This window comes from Rana temporaria, chromosome 4 (assembly GCF_905171775.1).
Source record: "Rana temporaria chromosome 4, aRanTem1.1, whole genome shotgun sequence".
Taxonomy (NCBI): Eukaryota; Metazoa; Chordata; class Amphibia; order Anura; family Ranidae; genus Rana; species Rana temporaria.
Window position 1 is genome coordinate 86250461 of NC_053492.1, and position 17949 is coordinate 86268409.

At 45.6% G+C, this 17949-nt stretch overlaps 1 protein-coding gene across 4 annotated transcripts in view; it reads right to left on the reverse strand.

The window, feature by feature from the left end:
- Positions 1-17949, reverse strand: part of HPCAL1 (hippocalcin like 1) — a 292954-nt gene that overhangs the window by 147196 nt on the left and 127809 nt on the right. For all 4 annotated transcript variants that reach the window (XM_040348609.1, XM_040348608.1, XM_040348606.1 and 1 more), the window contains one exon: positions 17095-17154. The gene's annotated coding sequence lies outside the window, so the exon portion shown is untranslated. The remainder of the gene's footprint in view (positions 1-17094; positions 17155-17949) is intronic.

A 17949-nucleotide genomic window follows, 5' to 3' on the forward strand; every position in this document is an offset into this window, starting at 1 on the left:
ACAGGACATGTTTTGGGGATTTCTCTTATCAAGAATTGCTGTCCAGACTGTATTTTAAAGCACATGTGCAAGATGAAGGAAAACCTGCAAACATGGCCTGTGGGGGGGGGGGGGGGGGGGGGGGTTTGCTATTGGTGGACAGGCTTGACGTGCTGATTTACAGCACTGTGCTTAAATCTAGCGCAAGGCAATCCTATTCAAATTGTGGGTGTTTGAGGGAAGCCAAGTGAGTGTTAGAACCCCTGCTTTGTGTTTTTTTATTTTTGTGTTGAGCTTTGTGTCCCTTTTCTTAAAATTGGCTTCACTTCCTGTCACACAGCTGAACAGGAAGTGAGGTTAAAACCCTACCAGTGTCATTTCTTGGGGACACAGGTCAATCTAACTAGTGTCCCCATTAAGCAAATTGCACTCCAGCACTGCTGTGTACACCCCAAATCATGGGTCTTCAAACTACGGCCCTCCAGTTGTTCAGGAACTACAATTCCCATCATGCCTAGTCATGTCTGTGAATGTCAGTGCATTACAAGGCCTCATGGGATGTGTAGTTCTAAAACAGCTGGAGGGCCGTAGTTTGAGGATCCCTGCCCCAAATGATTATTTAGTTTGGGGTTTAGTAAAGGCAAAGCCACTCTGCAGTACAAGCATAGTTGCTGAAAATCAGAGAGGAAGCACTGATGGTTTTAACATCCAATCCTGTAGAAGCAAAGTTGTTTTGTTTTCTTTCTTCCTTGCTTTGCACTTGTAGTGCAAAGTGGATTTGCCTTTAGTCAATGGACCCCAAAGTCCAAGATCCCTAATAATTTGGGGTGTACACAGCAAAATGCTAGAGTGCAATTTACATAATGGGAAACTATTTAGCTTGATCTCTGTATCCCCAAGAAAAGATATTAGTAAGGTTTTACCCTCACTTCCTGTTTGGCTATGTGACAGGAAGTGAATGAATTAGAAAGGGTGAAGACACCTCACAAATGTTGTCACTATCAGGGGTGCAGACATCCCCAAAAAATGAGCAGATAATACTTATTTGCAAATTAATAATTTTTTAGTTAACATTGGGTGGGGTGCTCTAACGCACACATTCCTACATATTAGCAACGCTCTATCCTGGCCTATTGGCATGGTTATATTTTTTGGGGCTCTCAATAAAACTCTATGAAATTTGTGCTTAAACTAGAACCAGGGGCGGACTGACAACTCATGTGGCCCCTGGGCAATAGAAGATTATGGGGTCCCTCTGGCTTACAGATGACCACCACGCCAGGAGGTAGTGCAGAGGCGGGCAGCTAAAATCTTGGGATATTCACATTAAAAGCATGTCATTTTCGGACATATCAGGGACAGATCTAAAAAAAACACAGATTTTTACATACTGTCCCTGGTTTTACTGAGCCTGGCAACCCGGATGGGGCCCCCTAGTGGCATGGGGCCCTTGGGCAGTGCCCGAGTGACTCAATGGTCAGTCCGCCCCTGACAAGAACTATAATCAACAAGTTTTATTTTCTTTAATTTTGGATAGAGTGAGGGAGGGTTATAGGCCCTGTCAGTTTATTTTGTATTATCTGTGTCCAATTGGGGAGATTTGCCTTCACTTCCTGCCCCATAGCCAAACAGGAAGTGAGAGAAAAACTATGCAAATTAACCACTTCCCGCCCAGCCTATGGCCGATTTACGTCCGGGAAGTGGTTACACAATCCTGACAGGACGTCCTGCAGGATTTCATGCCGCACGAGCCTGTGGGGGCACGCAGCGCGGCGATCGGTGATGCGGGGTGTCAGTCTGACACCCTGCATCTCCGATCTCGGTAAAGAGTCTCTCACGGAGACGGAGACTCTTTACCACGTGATCAGCCGTGTCCAATCACGGCTGATCACGATGTAAACAGGAAGAGCCATCGATGGCTCTTCCTCACTCGCGTCTGACAGACGCGAGTATAGGAGAGCCGATCGGCGGCTCTCCTGACAGGGGGCGTTCGCGCTGATTGTTTATCAGCGCAGCCCCCCCTCGGATCACCACACTGGACCACCAGGGATGCCCACCCTGGACCACCAGGGTGTGCAAAAACAAAAAAAATATAGAACAAAAAAACAAAAAGCAATAAAAAATAAGAAAAAAGATGCCAATCAGTGCCCACAAATGGGCACTGACTGGGAAAATCAGTGCCACCCCACAGTGTCCATCAGTGCCACCCCACAGTGCCCACCTATCAGTGCCCACCTGTGCCACCCATAAGTATCCATCAGTGCCACCCATAAGTGCCGCCCATCTGTGCCGCCCATGAGTGCCCATCAGTGCCGCCTATGAGTGCCCATCAGTGCCGCATAGCAGCGCCGCCAATCAATGCCACCTCATCTGTGCCGTCAGTACTACCTCATCGATGTCCATCAGTGCCATCTCATCGGTGCCCATCAGTGCCGCCATATCAGTGCCCGTAATTGAAAGAGAAAAACTTAATTTACAAAAAAATTAACCTAAAAAAATAAAAACTTTTTTTTGTTTCAAAATTTGCAGTCTTTTTTTAGTTGTTGCGCAAAAAAAAACCGCAGAGGTGATCAAATAACAACAAAAGAAAGCTCTATTTGTGGGGAAAAAAGGACGCCAATTTTGTTTGGGTACAGTGTTGTATGACCGCGCAATTGCCATTCAAAGTGCGACAGTGTTGAAAGCTGAAAATTGGCTTGGCGGGAAGGTGCGTAAGTGCCTGGTATGGAAGTGGTTAAGGGAATCCAGTGCCCCCCCAGAACTAGTGTGTGGGTCCCCTGAAAATTACTGGGCGGGGTTATACAAAAACAGGGTGTGACCTTGACAGGAAGGGGTGGGTCATTTTTCTATTAGGAGGTGCAGATATGTAGTCAGGCCTAGGGCAGAACCAAACCTAAATATACTACTGCATATTCGGGCTTATTTAGACCGGAACCGATTTACAGCGTGTTTTTATATTGTGGGAGGAAACCCACGCAGGCACAGGGAGAACATGCAAACTCCATGCAGATGCTGTCACGGGCGGGATTCGAACCAACGACTCTTTTGCTGCTAGGTCAAAGTGCTATACACTACACCACTGTGGTGAACGAACATGATTGCAGCTGAAAGCATGAGAACTTTTTTTTTTTTTTTCAATACCATGCTTTCCAGCCTTATTGACCCCGCCTCTCTCCATAAAGAGGACCTGTCACACACTAGTCCTATTACAAGGGATGTTTACATTCCTTGTAATAGGAAGAAAACTGATCATTTTTTTTTATTTTTTTATTTCAGTGTAAAACATTATAAAACTAAATAAAAATAAATAAGAAAACCCCAAAAAATTTTTTTAAAGCGCCCCGTCCCGACGAGCTCGCGCACAGAAGCAAACGCATACGCGAGTAGCGCCCGCATATGAAAACTGTATTCAAACCACACAAGTGAGGTATCGCCGCGATCGTTAGAGTGAGAGCAATAATTCTAGCCCTAGACCTACTCTGCAACTCAAAAAATGCAACCTGTAGAATTTTTTAAACGTCGCCTATCGAGATTTTTAAAGGGTAAAAGTTTGATGCCATGCCACGAGCGGGCGCAATTTTTAAGCGTGACATGTTGGGTATCATATTACTCGGCGTAACATTATCTTTCACAATATATAAAAAAATTGGGCAAAATGTATTGTTGTCTTATTTTTTAATTCAAAAAAGTGATTTTTATCCAAAAAAAGTGCGCTTGTAAGACCGCTGCGCAAATACGGTGTGACAAAAAGTATTGCAATGACTGCCATTTTATTCCCTAGGATGTCTGCTAAAAAAAAATATATAATGTTTGGGGGTTCTGATTAATTTTCTAGCCAAAAAATTGTGATTTTCACATGAAGGAGAGAAGTGCCAGAATTAACCCGGTGGGCAAGTGGTTAAAGTACTCATGGCTATAAAGAATAGAGTCATTGCTCATTAAAAAAAAAAAAAAAAAAAAGGGGGTCCCTCCAAATTAAAATTACCAGGCCCTTCAGGTCTGGAATGGATATTAAGGGGAACCCCGCCGTAAAAAAAAACCCCAAAAAATGGCGTGGGGTCCCCCCAAATATCCATACCAGACCCTTCAGGTCTGGTGTGGATTTTAAGGGGAACTCCACCCCAAATTGAAAAAAAAAATGGCGTGGAGTCCCCCTAAAAATCCACACCAGACCCTTATCCGAGCACGTTGACCTGGCCGGCCGCAGAAAAGAGGGGGGGACAGAGTGCGGCCCCCCCCCCTCTCCTGAACCGCACCAGGCCACATGCCCTCAACATGGGGAGGATGTCCCCATGTTGATGGGGACAAGGGTCTCATCCCCACAACCCTTGCCCGGTGGTTGTGGGGGTATGCGGGCGGGGGGCTTATCAGAATCTGGAAGACCCCTTTAACAAAGGGGACCCCCAGATCCTGGCCCCCCCCTATGTGAAATGGTAATGGGGTACATTGTACCTCTACCATTTCACCCCAAAAAAAATTTCAAAGTGTTAAAAATGACAGTAGCCGGTTTTTGACAAATCTTTTAATAAAATCTTCTTTTCTTCTTTCCTTCGGGTTTCTTCCACTGCTTCTTTCTTCTCGTCCACATCTTGCCCGACGTCTTCTTCTATCTTCTCCGTCCGTCCTTCAGCCTTCTGGTCACGCATCTTGCCCGTTGTCTTGTCCTGTCTTCTTCTCCGTCCGCCTCCTCGTCCGCATCTTGGGTCTTCTGCGGTGTTCTTCTCGTCCCCGGACCCAGCGTTTGAATTTGATTTGGCCGCCGTTTTCCCGCTCCTGGGACCCGCCCCCCTCTGACGCCACAAGTAAACTCCTTAGAAGGTCATGTGCGTCAGAGGGGGGCGGGGTCACATGAGTGTGACACGGCGGGAACTTCTCCGGGCGGCGCGATTGAAATTGAATTCCCCCGCTGTGTGACGCTCTGCGACCCCGCCCCCCTCTGACGCACATGACCTTCTAAGGAGTTTACTTGTGGCGTCAGAGGGGGGCGGGGTCACATGAGTGTGACACGGCGGGAACTTCTTCTCCGGGCGGCGCGATTGAAATTGAATTCCCCCGCTGTGTGACGCTCTGCGACCCCGCCCCCCTCTGACGCACATGACCTTCTAAGGAGTTTACTTGTGGCGTCAGAGGGGGGCGGGTCCCAGGAGCGGGAAAACGGCGGCCAAATCAAATTCAAACGCTGAGTCCGGGGACGAGAAGAACACCGCAGAAGACCCAAGATGCGGACGAGGAGGCGGACGGAGAAGAAGACAGGACAAGACAACGGGCAAGATGCGGGACCAGAAGGCTGAAGGACGGACGGAGAAGATAGAAGAAGACGTCGGGCAAGATGTGGACGAGAAGAAAGAAGCAGCGGAAGAAACCCGAAGGAAAGAAGAAAAGAAGATTTTATTAAAAGATTTGTCAAAAACCGGCTACTGTCATTTTTAACACTTTGACATTTTTTTTGGGGTGAAATGGTAGAGGTACAATGTACCCCATTACCATTTCACACAGGGGGGGGGTCAGGATCTGGGGGTCCCCTTTGTTAAAGGGGTCTTCCAGATTCTGATAAACCTCCCGCCCGCATACCCCCACAACCACCGGGCAAGGGTTGTGGGGATGAGACCCTTGTCCCCATCAACATGGGGACATCCTCCCCATGTTGAGGGCATGTGGCCTGGTGCGGTTCAGGAGAGAGGGGGGGCCGCACTCTGTCCCCCCCTCTTTTCTGCGGCCGGCCAGGTCAACGTGCTCGGATAAGGGTCTGGTGTGGATTTTTAGGGGGACTCCATGCCATTTTTTTTTTCAATTTGGGGTGGAGTTCCCCTTAAAATCCACACCAGACCTGAAGGGTCTGGAATGGATATTTGCCGGGAACCGCACGTCTTTTTTTTTTTTTGGTTTTTACGGCGGGGTTCCCCTTAATATCCATTCCAGACCTGAAGGGCCTGGTAATTTAATTTGGGGGAACCCCTACACATTTTTTTGTTTGTTTTATGAATGAATCCCTTTAGAATTGTCAGAGCCGACAATTCATTATAGCCGCGTGTGAATTTTTAAATGACTTTTTTCCTTCTGAATGTCACTTTGTGCAGGGGGAGTTCTAAGTGCGGGAAAAATGCGCTATTTCACATGCTGACATTACACCCCCCCTAGGTACGAAATTTAAAGGAATACTTCACTTTTATTGTTTCACTTTAAGAATTATTAATTTCACTGCTCCCGAAAAAACGGCCGTTTTAAAAAATAAAAAAAGCATTGATACATGTTCCCTGGGGCAGGACTGAGGTCCCCAAACACTTTTTAGGACAAAACTTGCAGATTAGCCTTTAAAATGAACACTTTTGATTTCTCCCATAGACTTCTATAGGGAGTTCGGCGCGGCTTTACATATTAGTTTCAATGCGCCGGCTGCTACGCTGGTTCATGCGCCCAATTAAGCCTCCACCCGGAGTACTAATTAACGCATGAACCAGCGCAGCGCACAGAGCATAGTAAATCAGGCCCAGTGTCTTCATCCCCTACCCACCTCTGAGCACATCCCTTAGTGCCACCTCCCAGCAACACCCATTTTAGAGAATACAGAACAAAGTATAATTTTTTTGGTGCAAAGTAATTTGTATGAAATTTGTTAAATTATAACAAGAAAAGCAGTAACATAGATGCCTCTAGCAATTACAGACCCCCAACACCAAACAATAGATCCCCCAACCAAAACAATAAATCCACTTTAGCAACAATAGACTTCTCATCCAACTAAGATTACACCGATACCACTTTTTCAGGAGCGAGTACAAGTATCGATACTTTTTTCTTTCAAGTATTTGCCAATACGATACTTTCTTTTAAATGTCATGTGACAGTAGCACTGATAGGTGGCACTGATGAGGCGTGGACTGTCAGTATTTTTTTTATGTGGAAAAGTGAAGGGCTGGGAATTCTTTCCGAATGCACAGTATATCACAAAATCACAATAGAATGGAGTGTACATTTCACTCCTGACAAATGGCTGACTGATAATCCTCTACAAAAGTTAGGATTTTATCTTTTTTTTCTCTGCTACAAAAATATGTCAAGCCTCAAGCAGTCTACACTTGCTTATTATCAGTCTAAAAATGACCCAGTACATTCTGCAAGTTCACATATGGCACACATGTGCCCTTTCCACAGAAACCACAAACACAAAGGGAATCCCCCGCTTTTCTTTCCCCCTAGTCAGTGAGAACAAATATCAATGTGGGAATTTTTGCCCCGTCATGACATAATGCTGGATATCTTACTAGTAGCAGTGGAAAAAAACTATTTTCAGACACATTTGTTGAAGATCGTCAAACTTGTCTATAAATTTGCAAACTACAAACTTTAAATTTGAAACCCAACAGAGGTCAATGGGAGGCAAACTTTGAAAACCAAAGCTCTCCATTTTCAAAGGAAGGAGATTGTCAAACAGAGGGCATAAGAATGTGAACTAATCGGGAAGAGGGGGGGGGCAGATATCTTCCAGACGCACAACCAATATTCGTCCATGGGACTTTAAATGAGGCACAATACAAAAGGCATAAAATAAATTTATTGTACAAGGATTTGACAAATAAAAAATGTTTGGCGAATTAAACCAGTGGGTTACACATAACATAATCAGCCCTCACATTTTCCACTAGCCTACTCGCATTTCGGAGTGGAGTGGAAAATTGTTTCTGGCAAGGAGCTGGGCTGCCTTGGGGGGTGCGAGTACCAGCGGCATGCGGGATTGATCGGGAGCCGTTCTCCCATCGATCACCTTAGGGGAAGAGAGCATAAGCAAGAGAAAAGTTGCGGGATTACAGAACGGATAGCCGGGTGTTGCAGCCGAGTTAACATTATAATAGCCGCAGGTGCAATCGTGGGCACGGGTAAGGTGCTGCTGCAATGGTGTGCACAGGTAAGGTGTGGCTGCAATGGCGGGCACAGGTAAGCTGAGGCTGCAATGGTAGACACTGGTGAGGCTGCACTGATAAAGTTGTTAATATTTATTTTTGTAGCTTAATTCTGCATAAAACATTTAAGTGTCATGTTATGAGATAATTTATGAGGGCGTGATTAGGGGCAGTGCAGGGTAGGGATCGGTTGGGGCAACTGGTGGTGAGTAACCCTTAAGGCCTGGCTAGTAGCTCAGGACTTGAAATTTTGAGCCCTGACATAATATAATGTACATCAAGATGGTATATTTTTGAGTACATGCTTTACATAACCCAAGATGATTGTAATATGGGAGAGGAATGCATCTTGTAACAACGCATTTTGTCCAAGCTGGTTTGTAAGTCCTTACTTTGTATATTGTTATTTGTTACCATTGTATTAATTTTTTTTGCACAATTCTTATCTTGTTGTGTGTGTTGGTGGCCAATTCCGCATGTGGGGGTCCTGCACGGGTCGATGGACATCCCGGGTTGGCACTGGGGTGGCCGGCTGATTCACGTGTGGCTCACCTGTATTGTCCATTTCTGCACAGTGTGGTCGCTCTAGATATCGCCGTGTTTTTCATTTACACGGCGATATCATTAGTAACCACCAGGTGGGGCTGTTGCCCACCTGTGTGATCACTCTCTCCTGTGCACAGCGCTGTTTCCCTTCCATCATGCGGCGCCTGCGCAGGAGAATACCGCGGCCAGCTCTGATGACGTCACTCGGCTGCACCGCAGTGGACGTTCATTCGAGCGGAACGAGGCTCTATTTAAGCACCGACCGGTTAGGTGCCGACTGCTGCAGCCTCCCGGGAGGCTTGTGGATCACTCACACCATTACCGCTTGCGCTTCAGGTAAGTTTGTCTCCTTTACTAGCCACCGCTGTACCCATGGGACTAGGCACTTACTGTTTGTTTGCCTCCATCTGTTTTTTCAGCGGGGTTTTTTGCCCTTCACTGGTAGTCATTACCATTCCCTGGACTATTTACAATATTGCTGCCTCTACAGCAGTTTATGCGGAGGCCTCAGTTTACTTCCACTACTTCATCGGTACACGGTTCGATCTATCTATGCTAGGTAAGCTGCGGCCTCCTAATAACTGGCATCTTTAACCCCTTCTTTCTCTGATGGTATCTAAATGTAACCTGATTATCTTTCAGATCCTATGATCTTCAACTACACGTATCTGTTACAGGGATTATTAGCCCTTTACTAGAGCAGTATCTGACTTAAGGACTGGTAACTCTTTTTGAGTGCCTATTACCGGGCATTTCTGCTTATGTTTTAGTAATTTATGTAAGTATCACTGCTCTGTTCCAAGGCAGTGTATTATGATTAGAGGTAGACCGATATATCGGCCAGCCGATATATCGGCCGATATTTGGCCGTTTTTGTGAAATCGGCATCGGCCGATTTTTGTGAAAGAATCGGCCAATTAGCAGGTAAAGTGTCCGGCCCGCACGGCCGCCTGCCCTGCAGTACTGACCCCACTCCCATGTATCCGATTCCTCCATCTGCACGGCCACCACAGAAGGGACATAGATTTCACTGGCATCGCGCCGCCAGCCATGCCCCGCCCCCTCCCTCGGATTGCTGTATTAGGGACAGGTAGAAACAAACAATCATTGGCTTACAACTGCCGCCTGACTAATGTAACTCCCCCCAGCAGGAATGTCTTCCTTCCCTGCTGAGGCGGAGCCTGCTGGCATTACACCAAGTTCTAAACAATGATTGGCTGATCAGCTCATCAGCATGCACCTAGCCTATTAGGTGCATGCAGATAGAATTGGATTATGATACCAGCATGTATGGAGGGTAAGTTGCCCAAATTATGTGGTACTGTGCCCCCCCTGCAGAATTTATTAAAACTCCTTTTAAAAAGGGAAACCTGGCTGAGGCTGGCATTGAGAAAATGGATGAGGATGAATTTGGGTGGAAATTAGATACATTGTGGAGATCCTTCTCACAATGTAACTCTCATCCCCACACAGAGTCATCCTCATCCATCTTCACAATGCAACACAATCATCTTCATCCCCACCCAGCACCATCCACCCCACTCCAACGCATCCCCTGCACCATCCATTCCTTTCCACAACACATCCCCACCCACGCCCAGCACCATCCATCCCTCTCCACAACGCATTCCCACCCACCCCTCTCCACAACGCATCACCACAATGCATCCCCACCCATGCCCAGCACCATCCATCCCACTCCACAATGCATCCCCACCCACCCCTCTCCACAATGCATCCCCACCCACGCCCAGCACCATCCATCCCTCTCCACAACACATCCCCACCCACGCCCAGCACCATCCATCCCTCTCCACAACACATCCATACCCACGCCCAGCACCATCCATCCCTCTCCACAACACATCCCCACCCACGCCCAGCACCACCCACCCCTCTCCACAACACATCCCCACCCACGCCCAGCACCATCCATCCCTCTCCACAACGCATTCCCATCCACCCCTCTCCACAACGCATCACCACAATGCATCCCCACCCATGCCCAGCACCATCCATCCCACTCCCACTGACAGGCTGAACTGGTGGACACTAATGAGGTGGCACTGATGGACACTGATAGGCTACACTGGTGAGCTGCATTGGTGGGCACTGAGGGACACTGATAGGCTGCACTCCACCTCTCCACCCTAAACAATAACCTCCTCCCCAACCTAGATTTTCTGAGATAAAAAAAAAAAAAAAATCGGCCTAAAATATCGTCCGCAAATATCGGCCATCGGAATTTTGAAATATTGGCATCGGTATCGGCCAGAGAAAAACCCATATCGGTCGACCTCTAATTATGATTATAAATATTGTTTGCAACTTTATTCTTCTTCCTATTCCTATCTACTGTACCCCCAATATTATATATCCTCGTCCCCATTGTGCAATCTTAGGGCAATTTATAGCCACCGTGTGGCCTGTCTTGCGCACCCCCCATTGGTGCCTCCCGGGGTTTTCTCCTTTGGCCGATTCTGTGCCACACATGCGTATCCAATTTGTCTGCCCACACACACAATTTCTGGATCTATAAATAGTTAATGTTGTTTTTGTATGTTACTTATATGTGCTTTTTGTCATGGTAGCAAACTTTAATAAGAGGCTTTATGAAGAAGCGCTAACCACGGCGCGAAACTTGTCAAGCCACAGCGTTGCAATCACCATCTCACAGACATCTAGTCTATGGTTCCTCAATTCCTTCCAGGATGTATCTAATATGTAAACAGTTGGAGGTTATACCTCCTAAAATGTTTCTCTAATGTGAATTTCTACTATTATCATGAATACTTATTATAATTTCCTGTTGGTCTTGAAGGACAACGACAATGCTGTTAAGTTTGTCTGTGTACAGTTCTTAGCGAACTGAGCTTTTATATGTATACTAATTTTTGTAATAAATCTTTTTTAGAAAAAATCCCCTTTCTCTCTTGACTATATCTGTACCAGAGTATAGTGCCTAAAAAGTCCATGACTTGCCCATAGGTCATTTCCCTTTTGAATCTATTTAGGACGTGGCACACTGCAAACTTCTATGTATCCACATGCCCACTACATATGAGGATACATTTAATCCCCTCCTTTTTAAGTCCTTTTTAGAACATCAATATGTAGGGTGGTGGCACCCCCTTTTAGGTAGTGCTTTAAATCAATTTATGTATTTGCCCTGGTTCACACTGGGTACGATTTGGAACGATTTGAGGTGCGATTTGACATGTCAAATCGCATCTCAAATCGGCGGCAATTGTCGGCAATGGCACTGTCCTAATCAGTGCGACGCTGCATCTGCGATTTCAAAAAGTAGATCCTGTACTACTTTTTGCGATTTCGGGCCGTGATTTACATTAAATTGCGGCCGAAATCGCGGCAAAATCGCAGCCGCGAAATTGCGGTAAAATCGTGCATTTTACCGCGATTTTGAATTCGCAGCAGTGTGAACCTAGGCTTTGTCTTTTAGTATGGAGTTCTGTTGTGGGAGGCATCTACTACTCAAGTGAAAGTATTCATGAAACACAACAAGTTACAAGATGCATTCCTCTCCCATATCCAAGTCATCTTGGTTATGTAAAGCATGTACTTGAAAATATACCTGCTTAATGTACATTATAGATTGTTACATGCTTGCTTGATATGCCAAAAAAAAATTGTGTACTTTATACATTTAAAAGTCAAGTCCTTGAAAAATAAATTGATATTTTATCACTTTTGTATTGTGCCCCATTTAAAGTCCCTTGGGCAAATATTGGCTGTGTGTATGTTATATTAGGGAATGGAGGCATGATACATTAGGCACCTGGTCACACAGTTTATCTCTACACAGATATCTTCCAGATTCCACCATTCAAACAAGGACAAGGTCCTGTTGAGGGTATGTGACCTGGTACCTTGGGGAAAAGGCCAAACAGGCTGCATGCTCATATAAACAAGCAAATATGGATTACGGGGGAACCCCACAGTTTCAATGGTAGTTATGGTGCACCAGAGGAGCAGTGCCTACTACAAAGATTTCCAGCTACTAGGTGGGGTCCACAGGCATGGTATATGCATAATTGCATTGGTTCAAGCTGGACCAATGTGACTACATAAAACAATTGCCATATCCTTCTTTAAACTGCATCTATACCCCAATGTTATATTTAGAATTGGGAATAGTTGAACCTGATCACCAGAAATAATCAGTACCGATGAGAATGTGACTAGCCATTTAGTGACAGAATACATTTGCTATACTTCTGAGACTTTCCTGGCAATGCTAAAGGTTACCAAATACAAGGTGCTATCAAAAAGTTTAGACTAGTTTTGTAACATGTCAACAGATGGCAGCACACACATTCACAGGGAGCACCGACCTTCATAAGTCAGTGTGCCAAAAGACATTGTCCTGTCTATATCAGAAGCTGTGCAACTGGTGCTATTCTAACCACATGCGTTACCACATCTGCTCCATGACTACAATACACCATGTCACTGAGCTCTTCTCACACAAGTTTCTTGCTGAAAACATGATTTCACTTCCGGATCCCAAACTCAACAGATTTGGCTCCTGCGGACTTTGCCCTCTCCCCGAAAATGAAGATCCAGCTCAAAGGTTACCATTTTTAACACCATTGTGGAGATCCAGCATAAATCACAGAAGGTGCTTGTCACACTTTGAAAAGAAGACTTCCAGGACACATTCCAGAAGTGGCAGGAATACTGGGAGCACTGTGTCGCTGTGCAAGGGGACTATTTTGAAGGTGATAGTGTGTAAACATAGATACATAAAAGTACTTTATTGTAAACAAAGCTAGTCTCGAAACTTTATACCACCTTGTATGTCCCAAAGATACCAGATTGACTATTCACATTAGTACAGCAAATGTACTACAAGTTTTATGTAATGAAAACAATATCATTAGCAGTAATCAGGTAACCATTATGTCTCTATACCCTGTAAACATGGGTGTAGGAACCGGGGGGGACGGGGGGGGGGACGCATCCCCCCCCCAGGAAATAATGCGGGGGGGGGGGGACAGGTATGGTCAAATCCCCTCCAGGTTTGGAGGACTTGGCACTTTCTTCCTGTACGTAATTGTCCGTGATAGGACAAAAGTGCCCGCAAAAAACAGCGCAGTTCCGGCGAGCTGCCCGATCCCGAGCTAAGCCGCCGAATGGATCCGATTCTGATCCTGTACTAATCCGCTCGGGCACAGGGGGGTGGATCTGACAGAGGCTGACAAGCTGTGTGTGGCATGCTACTGGTGGAGCGGCGGCGCCGGCGATGCGAGTCAGTGATGTCATGGCGCATCCAGCGGCCAGCCAGACGCGCCAGGCTTTAAAAATACTTTACTTACCAGGAGCTCCGAGCTGGGCAATCGGAATGGAGCAGTTTTGCCTTCATGGTGCCGGCTGTGGTCTGCCTAGGCAATTCAGTGACAGCCCAGCAGCTGCCCAGGCATCCACACACAGCACAACGGACCAGCTCAGGGCAATCCCAAGACTCCTTTGCTTTAAGGTAAGGAGGTGATGGTGGCAAGAGGAGCTGGTGCCTGATGGTGGCAGGAGCTGGCGGGGGCAGAAGGTGGCTGGTGATGGTGGCAGGAGCTGGCAGGGGGGGCAGGAGGAGCTGGTGGTGGGGGCAAGAGGAGCTGGCGGTTTTCCCGAACTCCGATCCCGGACCCGAACTTTTTCCAATTATTCGGGTTCGGGAAAAACCCAAAGTCCGTACGGAACCCGAACTTTACAGTTCGGGTTCGCTCAACCCTACTCACAATAAATATGATTGATGTTATGGAGTTGCCGGCTGCTTCTTTTACTCGAAGGCCTGTAGATGGTGTATCTGGATTTTGCAAAGGCATTAGATACAGTTACCCACAAACTCTTACTGTACAAACTAAGGTCTGTCAGCATGGACCATATGGGGAGTACTTGGACTGAAAACTGGCTACAGGGGCGAGTCCAAAGGGTGATAAGTACTCAGAGTGGTCTGGTGTGGAAAGTGGAGTCCCCCAAAGATCTGTCCTGGGACCAATCCTGTTTCATTTATTTATAAACTATCTGGAGGATGGGATAAACCGCTCAATCACAGTATTTGCGGAAGATAGCAAGCTAAGCAGGGCAATAACTTCCATGCAGGATGTGGAAACCTTGCAAGAAGATCTAAAAAAAAAAAATGGGGTGGACAAATACATGGCAAATGAGGTTTAATGTTGAAAAATGTAAGGCAATGCATTTGGGTGCCAAAAATATGAATGCAAGTTACTCGCTAGGGGGAGAACCTCTGGGTGAATCCAGGATGGAGAAAGGACCTGGGGGTCCTTGTAGATGACAGGCTCAGCAATGACATGCAATGCCAGGCTGCTGAAAGCAAAGCCAACAGGAGAGGAGACACTTGAGAGGGAATATGATATCCAGGCACAAATACCGGACTGGTGACAGTAGCATAGGAAAAAAAAAAAAAAAAACTTTTCAGTGAAAGGATATTTAACCACTTAACAACCGCCCTATAGATGAAATACGTCTACAAGGCGGTTGCTTAACTCTGGGAGGGCGTGAATGTACGTCCCCCCAGAATCGCGCTCCCGCGCGCCCTGTGGGGCGCGCACACGGGAGTCTCCGTGACCGCCGGGTCCTCTGGACCCGGCTGATCACGGTAAATCGTCGCTGATAGCGGCGGTTTACCACGTGATCGCTCCGTCCAATGACGGAGCGATCACTAGTAAACATGTGATGACGCCGGTTCCTCCCTCTCCTCTCTGTACCGAACGGTACAGTGTGAGAGAGGAGAGGGGAGAGAGCGGAAGCAGCAGCAGCTGCTGCAGGCTGGATCTGTGACACATGCAATCACAGATCCAGCCATCCATCCCTCCCTGTGCAATACTCTGCAATGCCCCCACACTCTGCAATGCCCCCACACTCTGCAATGCCCCCACACTCTGCAATGCCCCCACACTCTGCAATGCCCCCACACTCTGCAATGCCCCCACAATACCCCAAAATACTCCACAATACCCCAAAATACTCCACAATACCCTGCAACGTCGTCTATGGGGATTTTTAAGTAGCGAAGTTTGGCGCCATTCCACGAGCGTGTGCAATTTTGAAGGGTGGCATGTTGGGTATCTATTTACTCGGCGTAACTTCATCTTTCACATTTATGCAAAAGAATGAAGAAAAAATACTAAATTTGCCAAATTTTATAACAGAAACAAAGAAAAATTATTTTTTTTTACAGAATTTTCAGTCTTTTTTCTCTTATAGCGTAAAAAATAAAAAACCCAACGGTGATTAAATACCACCAAAAGAAAGCTCTATTTGTGTGAAAAAAGGACGAAAATTTCATTTGGGTACAGTGTTGTATGACTGAGTAATTGTCATTCAAATTGTGAGAGCACCGAAAGCTGAAAATTGGTCTGGTTATTAAGGGGGTTTACGTGCCCAGTGGTCAAGTGGTTAATAAGACACACGACCATTCACCAAAAATAGAAGAGAAGGGGTTTAACCTTAAACTGCATAGAGGGTTCTTTACTGTCAGAGCGATAAAGGATGTGGAATTCTATTCCACAAGCAGTGGTATCAGCAGGGAGCATTGATGATTTCCAAAATCTATTAGATGGGTACCTTAACCACAACATACAGGGATATACTATTGACATAAATGCACACACACAGGTTGGACTGGATGGACTTGTCTTTTTTCAATCTCACAAACTATGTAACTATATGTAACCAACTATGCAAGATGTTGCCATGGCATATGCTACACAGTGGAAGTAGGACAAATAGTTGTTTTGCTATACATTTATATTCCAATATAGTCCTGATGTGAAACCCTGAAAAGCTGTAGTCAAATATACAGTTGCAGAAACACTTTAAAGTACACCTGTCACAAGAGAAATGGGGGTTGTCATGGCTGGCCTTCATTTGAAAGTGGCATTTGCCCGACTGTGGCCAGCTTCATTAACTCTGATCTGGAGCTAGAATGTAGTAAATAAAAGTGAGACAAATCAGGATTCCTTCGCTGCATACATAATCTGGGTCAGCGATTCGGAAAGCATTCAAGTCATCAGCATAATTCTTGGTAACTAGCATTTTTTAGAAGCAGAGGTGATCAATGGATTCCTATATCTTTTTTTCATGGCAGGTTCCCTTTGAAGAAAACCTGTATTTTGCCCAAGTTACAGCAAAAGGAAATTATAGCAGCATTATAGGGCCACCCAACCCCTCTAAATACTCAACTGAACCCAATCTCGATCCAGTGCTGTGCACATCTGCAGCAACTCTTCTCCGTTGTCCTGGCTCGTATAGCCTGCACCCGTGTACCCATGTAACCAATAAAGGACTTTTATTCAAGAGCATCCGAGCTGCCAGCCCTTTTTGATTCTAACATGTTTGTTCACAAAAAAAAAAAAGTCAAGCTTTACAATCACTTTAACCAATTTTGGAATGCTAGCAGAGCAAGAATCTGAAATTGACTTGGTATAAGCATATTACAGTCAACTCTACAGCAGGGCTCAGACCAGGAGAGGAAAGAGCCAGACTCGACTGACTACTTGGTCCATCAACAACGCCATCGGCAGGCAAAACGGATCCTACATAAGTATTTAATCTGTATTTTAACTGCTTGCCTGGAATTTAGCTTTAAATTGGTACAGTTCACGAGTCAGTTAAATAGATTGTATAATCTTACCAAAAAGGAGATTTCTTCATCAAAATCCAGAATGGTGCACAGCGCAAGTCAAGAGACAACCTGTAAGAGGAAAAGGACACACCATTTAGGAGACAAAACCCACATGCATTCTAAAAGCATATTAATAAGTCTGGTTAGGACAGAAAGACACAAACACGTCTTGGAATATGAAAGAGACATTTAATATCTTGTCAGGCCTCGGATACATTTAGTTATTAAGTGTGTGCTGCATTTGGGACTACGTAGGCGTCATGCACACAGGAGGTAAACAAAAACAATGCTTTTACAGGGTTGGCTTTTTTTTCAGACTCTAAAAGCACCTCTAAGTTAGTTTATGTGGACATGCAGCATTTACTTGCAAGTTGTGTTTAGAGGCTTGAAAAAAAAAAACACATCACTTGAACATTCAGGAGAGGAGATTTTGGGCAGACAAAAGGCTGAATGCACCTAAACACATGTAAACAAACTTTTTAAACAACTTTTCCCTATTTTCTGTTCTATAACATATTGCTGTTGATCTATTTGGTGACCATTTGATTGGGCCTTAACCAAACACATGATCACTGCGATTGGCTGTCACAGTGGTCACATGATCAGAAGCCCATCCCACCAACTCCAAATCATAAACCAAAAATGGAAGTGGTCTTGACAGGTCAAAAACTTTACGCCCCATTGATGCATATGTGTGGCATGTGGGCCTTTTCAGGGTATACATTTGTGATCGCTGTAAAGGACTACCACAATGATCACAAGGCACAGAGGTACTGAGATTGCACGGGTCACATGCAAAATGCACAGAGACAATCTAATGGCAGCTCAATCACAGGCATTGTGCACACATTAACAAGTAGTAAA